At 36.9% G+C, this 7293-nt stretch overlaps 1 pseudogene; it reads right to left on the bottom strand.

Moving 5' to 3' along the window:
* Positions 1-663: 663 nt before the first annotated feature.
* Positions 664-782, bottom strand: LOC120590723 (uncharacterized; annotated as a pseudogene).
* Between the last annotated feature and the right edge of the window lie 6511 nt (positions 783-7293).

Here is a 7293-nt window from a genome sequence, read left to right as displayed (position 1 = left end):
CTATTATTAAATATCACAGTATTATTTATTTTTATTTTTTTAATGCCTACAGCAAGTTTTATTTTATATAACAAAATAGTATAGACATTGTTGCTTGTCAATTCAAAAACCATTTCCCGTTTTTCCCTCCTTAATGGCAGAGTCTGTCTTCCAAAATGGTACTAAAAACACCAAATGCTTGCTGCTCCAATCTCCCTTACAGCTAAGGATGTTTTACAAGTTCTTTCTAGCCAAGAGGGATATGAGACAATCATTGGAGAAATTCCTGGGCAAGACCGTCTTCTCTAACAGCATGAGAGAGGTTATGAGGAAATCCTCTCTCTATCACTTTTCTCCTGATTTTTGACATTATCTTGTGAAGAAATGATGCTAGCAAAAGTAATGCTCCCTTGGCCAAGGGGAGATGTTGTCAATACTCCAGACCTGCAGGATAAATTGGTATGAAAAACTCCATCCTTAGTGGCATTGTTAGGTCTCAGAACCAATAATTTATTTTAATACTTATGATGCTAATAATAATGGCCAGCACTTTTGGAAGGTTTACTAAATGCCAATTATATTTTTATTTTTATTTTTATTTTTAGGCGAGGCAACCCTTAGTTGACCTCACAGATTGTAAGGAACTTGTCAGCATACAATCCCTTAATTTTGTTTTATTTTTTATGCCTACAGCACCTGATCTTCTTAGATGGTCTCCTATGCAAGTACTAACCAGGCCCGACCTTGCTTAGTTTCCGAGATCAGATGAGATTGGGCTTGTTTAAGGTAGCGTGGCCGTAGTCAGAAAATGCCAATTATTTTTACTCTACACATAAACTCTAATTCTGTACATGACCCTAAGTTTTTTAAGAACTATTTTCTATATTTTACATCTGAGGAAAGTAAAGAACAAGGGATTAAGTAGCTTGCCAGTGGTCACATAGCTAGTCAGTGGCATGGCTAGAATTTGAGCCCTGACAGGCTAGCTCCATCAAGTTATACTTTCTCATCAACCCAGAGGTCATCTGTTTCAGATTTTGTGGTGCATGAGATAATGTGTCTGAGCTACATAAGATATTGCCTAACATTCTGCTACTTTTAAGTGAAAGATATCAATTGCTGAAGATATCAATTGTCATGTTCCACTCACCTTAATTAATTAATTCATTGGTAATCACATTCTGTAATGTAGCTTATGTAAATGAGACATCTTAAATCCTGTATTTCTGCTTCTTCCTGTCATGGTTAACTGCTGTACTGTCACCCATTTCTCTACTCTTTCTCTTTCTCATACCTAGTCCCATCTACTTTAGTATAGTTGTTTTTATTTTCTTTGTACCTGCTATATATTCATTCTATGAAGATGTTTCCTTATTACCTTATCCTTAAAGTTCAGATCAACTACTTCTTTGAGAGGAAAGGAGGGGGCTCTCTCTCTATCACCAGCCCTCTCTAGGTTCCTACGTTTGTCTGTCTCTAAGCTCTCTGCCTTTTCGCTCTTCTTTGACTTTGCAGCCTGATTCATCCTTATTACCCTCCCTCCTATTATCTAAAACTCTCATAGGCTTTTCATAGCAGGATGTTATCACTGAACTGTGAGGTCCTCAAATGCAGGGACTATCTCATTTACTTATTTATTTGTTGTTTAGGGGGAGAGTTTGCATTCCTAGAAACTATCACAGAACCCAACACCCACTAGGTACTCAGTGTTGCCCATTAAAGGAAGTAACAAGTGAATGAATATGTAAATAAAATTTCCAGAAAATTTTCAGCATTTATTTGAGCAGATGCTACCAAATCTATAGCTTTTTTTTTTTTTTTTCTCCCATCAAGAGTCCTGGAGTCTGTTTCTTGTCCTTGGTTTCCTTTCATTATTTCATTTTCTTGTGTAGTTTAGATGGATGTGTTCTTTTTGTCCCCAGAAGCTATTCAAAGTTCCCTTTACAGATAGTATTTATTCCCTAGACCTAAAACCTTTTACCAGATTGTACCTTTTACTTAAATGATTTCTTGAGCTTCATCAGTAGCTGATCTTTAGATGTCCTCCGTGCAGCTATAACTCATTTCAGTTCTTAAATAAAAAGTGCCCATAGGCACTGCTTCATTCTCAAGTGAGTGAACAGGGTCTTTAGCCTTGGCCTGTTCAGTAGAATCATCACAAAGTTCTCTGAACGGTACTGGTCGTTTTTACTTCTGACACTGTCTCTATAACAAATTCAATTTATCTTCTCATTTAATGCTCATATCAAATTTCTTGCATCCTAGATTTAGAATTACAACAAATATGTCCCTTGGATTATCCGATAGAATTAGTAATCAGAGTCTCCACAATGTGATATCTTGCCTGAGCTCTGCTTTGAACTCTGGTGTCATTGTTTCCCACAAATCTCCCCACAAAATGGTTCTTCTCACCACTGGACATGTGCATGTACGGTGATCTTCCCTTCTTCCTCTTCTTCTTTATGGTGATACTCGCTAAGCTTGTTTTCTTTCTTTTACTAGACTATCATCTTCTCATTCTTCCTACTTTTATTCCACTTTTTTTCTCTTATCCTAAATATTTGCCTTTTTTCTGTTTTTTCCCCTAATATTATCAATACTTCTACTATGTAAGGAGGATTAACATTTTTACGCCTATTTATTAAGCACATATTATAAGCCAGGCACTCCACCCAGTATGTATATATTTGTATGTTTCTGTGCATATGTGGATTTTAAAACTCATAATAGCTAAATAAATTTTTTAATTGAAAAAAACCTGAGACTTTGTTTTTAAGTCACTCCATATCACATATATGTATCCATTTCATTTCACATGTCACATATATGTATCACATATATGTAACCATTTCATTTAATTTTCCTGTGGATTGCATATGTATGTATCTCATAATTGCCCAATGAGGTATTATTTTGTCCTATTTTAAATCAGAAAACAGATTTGAAATTAAGAAGGGTGACCTGTAGAAAGTGGGACAAATGCAAAAATGTGCTCACATAAAGTTTAGAATATTTAGTTCCTAGCCAAACTTGAGACTACAGATGATAGACATCCATGTTCATCTCTTGCCTTACTCTACCTATTATGAGTCTGAAAGTCAGATATGCAAACTTTGAGTTTGCTCTTGGCTAAAACTCTGAAAAGGGAAGAAATCCCACTCAGCTCCCTGGTAAGCTTTGAACTGACAGGGTCTGGGCAGCACCATAATTACACAAGCATCTGTTTTCCTAGAAGAGATTTCAAAGGGCCCAGCCTGCTCCTCTTCACTTGCTCTGCGGGTAGGGGGGAGGTGATTGTTAGATGGTACTTTGTGGGCTTTATGTGCTTCTTCCCAAACTACAACAACAAAATCTCAAATGGCGACTCACAAGAAAGGCTTTAGTACAGTAATAAAATTTGACATGTTCAATAGTCAGAATGGTCCAGGGTTGATAGGAACAAAAAGGTGGCAGAAAGAAAAATAGGCCTGGAAATCACTATGAAAGTTTCTGTACAGTTTACATTTTTTTAATAGGAGAGAGGAATGTCTAGGGTTCTGAATTTATTTATGATTTATTTGGAATCTGACCTCCACTTGATACTAGTTATTCTATTAGCCCTCATAATGGTTGTTTCCAAATGAAATTAGTCTTACGTTACAAATTATTTGAACTTGTTGATTACTGATATCTTAGTGTATATTGCTGAGATAGAAAAAATCTGGTTGTGGACTACTTACTCTCAAATAAAATTTTGAGTCTAGAATTCTATCTGAAACATCCATTATAATATGTGGGTCATGACCTTCACCTGAACTTTTGGCATACCATGCTCTCAGTGCCTTTTGTGCCATAACCTGTTTCTACTGTATTTAGACACACCTGGGATGCAATAGCAACCTGGAGGCAGATTGTGGAACACTTGTCCTGGGATCCCAGCATTAGACCAGTAGCTAGTAGATGAACATCATTATTACCCTTTCACACTGGCTACTCTGAAGGTTCTCAGCAACTTAATTTTCTTCACATGGCCTTTCCAGCAGTGAAGTATCTCCTAAGAATGTTTGAATGTATGATCTTTCTCTAAAGATTTTATCTTAATAATTAGGATTCACATAATTGAAAAGTATAGTGAAGATTTAAAAGTTTTTAGTTCTCTCACCCTATGTTATCGATAGAAAATTAAAAATTCTGTGAGGAGAAATTATTTCACACAAAATAGAAGTCACACAAAATCTTGATGGCAGTCTGCACAACAGGGTTGAAGGAGCTTTCTCAGTCTCCACATGGTAAAATTCACCCTCATTTCTTAAACAGTTGGATAAGCTTAGTTTTTCTCTTAAAAAGAAACTACTTTTGATTTTTCTAAACTCCTCTGAATTGGTACCTGTCAAAGAGATATGAGATAAAGGTGAAAACATAAACAGTCATAAATGTAAAATCATCACAGCCACCTAGATTTCTCTGTCTACTAGGAATTCTTGGTTTTGACATGTGGCAGTGGCGATAAGATTCAGCTTGGACATAGAACAGGATAGCTACACAGTTTATAATAATAAGACAGCTAGCCAAAAACAAAACTCTTGGAATATATCTACATTATCTATCTTCCTATCTAACTATCTATCTATCTATCTATCTATCTATCTATCTATCTATCTATCATCTGTCTGTCGGTCTGTCTGTCTGTCCATTCATCTGTCCATCCATCTGTCCATCTATCTGTCCATCCATCCATCCATCCATCCATCCATCCATCCATCCATTAATCCATCCATCTATTGACCTAATCTATAGCCTTAATGTATTTATAAGCTGACAGGCAAGCAAAGAATTTTTGGGAATGATGAAAGATAACAATACACAAATTAAAGAAACCAAAAGAACTTCGAACACAAGAAATCTACTCCTAGACACTGCCTAGCAAAACTGCAGAAGACAAAAAGATAAGAAAGAGAGACAGACAGACAGACAGAGACAGAGACAGAGAGGCAAATTAACAAGAGAAAATAACCAAATTTAATACATACACGTGTATAAGAACCCCACATAAAAGAGAGAGTCAGAGAGCCCACATGCACAAGAGGTTTGGAGATAGAAAGAGAACACGAGTATTTAAGACATTCCTGAGCTAGGGATGAGGTAAAGTACCTTAGGGGCTTCAAAGGGTGATTAGAGGATAATAAGAGGAGCGGATGCTTCATTAATAGATATTTACCTTGCCCTCTAGGCAGGTCAAAAAAAGCGATCTCTGATAATCTCTTATTATGAGCAAGGCCCCTAATTCAAGTTCTATATAGTTAAAAAAAGGGGGCAGAAGTTTCTCTTGAGCCTGAGGCTAAAAATGTCTGTAGCTCACAGTAATCTGCATACCACTGAAGCACATCTTGGGGTGGCTCATTCCGAACCCCCACATTACGCCACTTGAATATAAATCCCAAACTTCTTATAATCTACTTTTGAAACCCCTCCTATCCCCTCCTATTCTACCTGATTTATGTTTAAGGAGTTGTTTTTCCAAGAGATGCTCACCACATGAAGTTTGAGAATAATCCCAGGGGGTCACCGCAAGTTCACTGGCTGCTTCAGAGATTAAGAAATGGAATTAGAAAAAGTATTACTATATGGCTCTCCCCCTCCTGAGTTATAAATGCAACAAGCTGATTATTATGATGATACTTCATTCCAACAAGAACTGAAATAGGACAATGAAATCATGATACTTAGCACTTATATAGCACTATTCATCTTCTGAGCTCTTTACAAACAGTAATTAATTAGAGGAGGGCAACAGAGAGTTCAGCTGATCTGGTGATGCACATGTAATAAAACAACTCCTTCAAAATTAAGATCCAGAAGGAAAGTGCCTACTTGAGATCCAGACTGAAATTGGCAGGGAGGGGTGGTAGTGAGGGGTGAGAAGATATTTTAGAAAACCAAAAACTCTCCTCCTTCTGAGTTGTCAGTATAATCAGCCTTGGAAAACAGGCTGCTACCATTTGAATGCTAAGGGGATTCCAAATAGGTCGGAAAGTGGAAGCCGGTAAGAGTAAAGGAAAAGATCAGATAAGAAAACTAAACTATATGATGAATTCCACTGTAAGCAGATAGTCCTTAAGAGTACAAAAATAATGATTTGATTATCAAAGAAGAAAAATGTGCAGCTCGTCTGCCTTTGTTACCTGAAATTTCTACTTTGAATTTGTTGTTTAGCAAAAACGTGTCCTAGTGTCTGAATAAGGCTGCTGATTACTGTCTTCTTAGGAAAAGGTACAGAGGAAGTACATGGTGTGTGTTTGTGTGGGGGGAGGTGGGGGAGGGGAAGCAAAGAATTTTTAAAAAGTCAATCTCAGCCTCACAAGATTCTCCTTTCCCTCAGATTCAGACTGAATTCCTAGAAAGAGTCACAAAAATCAAGTTACTGGCCCTGAGTCTGAGTCTTTAAGATTACTGAATGACAATCATTCCCCATCATGCTATGTAACAACAAAATAGAAGGACTCTGGTGTTTGACATTTGTAAGTAGATAAACCTTTTTTTTTTTTTTTTTTTCTCAGCAGCTTGACTCTTGTATTATGCATTTGCCTTCTTGGTGCAATCCTAGAGGCATCAGAAAAGTACCGGAACGCAATTCAAAATCTTCTCTCCTCCCCTAATCTGCTGGCCATTAGTAGGAATGCCAGTAATGAGAGACAGTGCCTTCACCTCCCCATCATCTGCAACAGAAAAATGGGATTTTGATACTGGGGACCTTTGCCTCTCTGTCTAAGTCTGAGCAACTTAGTCTCGTGCTCTAGTTCAAATCCTAACTCTGCAATTTACTGACTGTGTGATGGTAGGCAAATCACCTAATTCTCTGATCTTCAATTTCTCCACCTGCAAACTGGAAGCAGGGATTCATTTACACATGACATTTATTTAAGGCTGCATTAAATGTAAGAATACAAAGATGGAAGACAGAGTTTTTCACTTCTAGGGGTTAAAATAAATAAGCTTCATTGAAATAGGGTGTGGTAAATCGGTACTGGGTTCCACAGAAGCCCAGAGGAGGGAACTCTGAACTAACATAATAGGGGGTGAGCAGTGATATGCTGCAAATGTTTAACAACCATTCATCTGAGAAAAAAAAAGTGTATACATTTATACATGAACCTATATTTATTATAAATCTTACTGATTTAAAATACGTGCAGCAAGAAACTAGCATAATAAAATATACAATATTTAACAAAAAGTCCATACAGCCCATTGATTCTGAAAAGGAACAGAATTTGCCACCCCAAAATATGCCTCTTTGGCATAAGGATTATCTTGAGCTGCCTATTAAGAAAAAAC

This window comes from Pteropus medius, unplaced genomic scaffold (genome assembly GCF_902729225.1).
Source record: "Pteropus medius unplaced genomic scaffold, Ma_sr-lr_union100, whole genome shotgun sequence".
Lineage (NCBI taxonomy): Eukaryota > Metazoa > Chordata > Mammalia > Chiroptera > Pteropodidae > Pteropus > Pteropus medius.
Note: the sequence above shows the minus strand (reverse complement) of the source record. Positions and strands in the feature narration are given on the sequence as shown.